We start from the raw sequence: 4122 nt of genomic DNA on the forward strand, positions 1-4122 counted from the left end.
ATATTTCAAGAAAATAAAAGAATATGCAATATTTTTTCATAGACAAAAACCAATCAGCATAAATATTTAACACTTGAATGTTTTCCATATATAGTTTAAATATACATATGAACATCTAAAAAATCTACAAACATTTATTCGCAACACAAAGTGTGATTAATATCTTTTTCCAATCACACAGGCTGGCACCATTTTTTTATCCTTTTTGACATATATTTACAAAATATACACAATCCGGCTTGTTTGATGTTTTTGTGTGAATGGTAAAACTCATGTGATTGCATGAAGCACATATGAATGTCAGTCAGGTTAATTTTTAGCGTCATCCTACTGTCCCCGAACATTGACTCATCGGCGAACAAGGCCTTCACCACAAGCACACCCTTGTTGCCTCGTCGGGACAGGAATTTCATGATCTGCTGCGTCGGAGGTATCTAAATTTTTAATAAGCAGTATTATACATAAATGTTCATTGTAGTATAATGTAGTATGCATCACTGAAACAGTTTGATGATAGCACAAGAAAGGTGGTGCTCGTTTCTTGGCCAAACTTTATTTTTCTATTACTGCATTGCATATGAATTAAATAAACACTATACTCTGATCTGTAGCAAAATAAAAACAAAAACGCATAAATCATTAAATGTATAATTACTTTTGAAGGAAACAAATAATACAAAAAATACATCATATTTGCTATATTTACAGCAAAACAACAAATCAGTTAAAATACACACTGAAGTTTTTACCTCGAAGGTGTAGTAGGTATAGATGAACAACTGGAAACTGTCTTTTCACTGTATCGGTCATCCGATTCCCGTCAAACATGTCCGAACCAAATACAAACTTTGGATTATCACTGTCATTCACGATATAATTCAGCACTTCTTGTCCAGTATATATACGTTTACTTTTAGCGTGAGCCAAATTAAAACAAACACATTTGTCCAAAAATGAATCAACCTTTAATTGGTGGTAGAATTGTCATTTCTTGACGTAATTTTCAAGAATCAGGAAATGAAATGTTTTCAATGTTGCCAATTTACTCTTGATCATCTAGACGCTTGTATCCGGGTCTATATTGTTCATTGACTCTAATTAGAGCGGCTGCATGATCGAACCGGTGCTTTGATAATTGTTAAGTTCAAAGAAAGCGGTTATAAGGGAAAAGACTACATTCTACTAAACAAATTAGCGCTCGTAAAAAAATAACTAATTTTTTTAGATAGTGCGGGCGCAAGTGATAAAAAAAATAAAAATATTTTTTTTTGCTTTTCTGAAGAAATAGGTGGGGGAAATCCGATGAACAAGTTATTAATTTGGTGTGGCCTAACAGTCATTAAGTGGTCTACAGTCTTGAGTCTTATGAAATCTACTATCTAATTGGATAGCCACTGTCTACATCTACCGCTTCACTTTATTAAAATCAAAAACGGCGTTGGTCAAAATATATTGATGACAACCAAACATTGTTGAATCTTTGATGCAACCACTTCTAACAAGCGTTGTTTTTTTCTGATAATTGAATGTCTAAATATGTATAACAGATAATTTTCACACACAATAAAACAAAACAAAAAACACTTATTGCCCATTAATGGTAAATGCAAACGTTTAATGTATCATAATATTTGAGTAGTTCTTAAACCAGTCCGTCCCCTTTACTAAGTCAAATATGATTAAAATATTAAGCATCACCCTGACAGCGCGATCTTTTTTAAGTCTTATCTGAAATGAGACCCTTGAGTGTGTACTTTGAAACGATCTTTTTCCCAATCTCATCCAAGTTTTGACAGCCTTATGCCATTAAATGTGTTGTGGTGAATCTTAATATGTTTTTCTAACATGAAAGGATAGGCTAATCGGCTTTAGGCCTGTTAAATAAAGATTTTGAATTATTGCTATACGGTGCTAACGGACTGCGAATATATCGACATGTTTTTAAACCTAGTGTTCATAGGTTTGAAACATATATCACATGCTTACATGTAAGTTATTATAACGTGTTATAAATCAATTTAATACCCATGAAACATAACTTTAAACATAAACTAATTATATATGCAACGCTACAATGATCAATACTGGGAAATACTAACTTATCTTTCATACATTTAACATTCAACACGGTTATTTGATTCTATTAAACCCTTTAAATATAGTACACATTCATTAATTGTTTACTGCTAAAGTAATCCAATATTGTATCTTTTTGGTCAAAAGTGCATAATATCTAGTTAGAAGGATGGGCTATAGTAACATGTTTTATCCGTGGTGAACGTTTTTATGATTGTTCTTATCGCCATTTATCAACACAACCGACAAGAAGAGACTTGACATGGCAAGCATTACTTAATCAAAAAAGGTTTCTATCTGACTCGATATTGGCGTGATGCAAAAGGTCAACAAGGCAATGTTCATACTGATAAGGATTTAAATGTTTGCATATTGCACGATATTGATCTTGTCATCGTGGCAGTCATTTGAATAAGTGTACATTCAGATTACAGGAGCTATTTCATATAAGTAATATTGAGTATATTTATTTTAAAGCGTATTTAGGCAGTACTCGGGACACACAATGTCGGCACACAGTACTAAATAAAAGCTCTTAAATAGCATTCGGTAGCTATTCGGTATTGAATCTCTAAGGGTATTATTATGCCTACCAGTTTTAATTAACAACTTATGATTTAAACATCTAAATTTGACAAAAACTAATTTATGTTTGTAAGGTATATCTAAAGATAAATAACGGTCCACATTAAGCAAAGATTTATATCCTTTATGATGAAAACACCGAGAAGTATAATTATATATATTGGAGGACCCCAAGGGAGTTCCTCACCAGTGTAGGTTTAGAATCGTTCAGATAGGTCAGAACAAATTAAGTAATCTCTTTATTATCCCTATGCACTATACAAGGAAAGGGCCACTAGCGCTTGACTTCGGAAAATTTTCTTAAAATTGAATATATCTTAATCGAATAGAATACGATATTTCTATGTGAGAAAGGTCTTGTATTAGTATTAAAATCATATTTTTTGTCATATTCATGTGTGTGGTGTGTCGACTGAATGGCTAAAATAATAAAATTTAACAAAGTCTAGACAATATGCGATCAATAGACAAGCCAAAATGACATGAAAGAACTGAAAACAACTGTTTTTTTATCTTTGTTATCTGAAATCAGACTCTTGAGTCTTGAGTGTGTACTTGAAACGGTCTTTTTATACCATCCTAACATTGACAGTTTTGCGTCAACAAAGACGCTGACATGAATCGTTAAAATTAATTTATCATTTTAATTGGACATTTTTTTTGATAGTGCATGTGCTGACACGAATCAAAAAGCAAATTGAAATTACGCCAAAGAAGAAAAAGAAGAAGAAGAAGAAGAAGAAGAAGAAGAAGAAGAAGAAGAAGAAGAAGAAGAAGAAGAAGAAGAAGAAGAAAAAGAACAAGAAAAAGAAGAACAAGAAAAAGAAGAACAAGAAAAAGAAGAACAAGAACAAGAAGAAAAGACAGTCTTTTATTGATCCGGAGAGCTATCGACATATACTTATAAGAATTATATATCAAACTCAATGGGATTTTCCCATTATCCTAATTTTGATATAAAATATCATTTTATTAATACATTCAACTTTCTTTCTTTTTATTTCTTAGTGTGATAGTTGATGTTGTGGACTGTGATATGTGTTATTGGTTCATTATTAAGTTTATCTTCGAGTTAAACAAAAACATTTGTTGACTAGTGAGTCAATGAATATGATCTGATATTCAATGGCAGAAAGTTAAATATTGAAAGAATATTAAATATTGAATGGCAGAAAGTTATATTGTCTCCGGTTGTGCCTTGGTCAGTAGGATGTTCTGCCAGTGAATATCAGTTGTTATAACGTGTAAATAAACAACTTTATACCCACGCAACATAATTTTAAACATAATTGTATAATATATGCAACGCTTCAATGAACAATGGTGGTAAATATAAACTAAACTTATAATTTAATTTATTGCCTTAGAAATAAATTTATTTATGATACTTTCAGGGGACATAACGCATTACGTAGTAAATTATTAGTACCGAGTTTACAATTTTGATAGTATTATTTAACC

The sequence above is a fragment of the Mya arenaria genome, chromosome 7 (assembly GCF_026914265.1).
Source record: "Mya arenaria isolate MELC-2E11 chromosome 7, ASM2691426v1".
NCBI lineage: Eukaryota > Metazoa > Mollusca > Bivalvia > Myida > Myidae > Mya > Mya arenaria.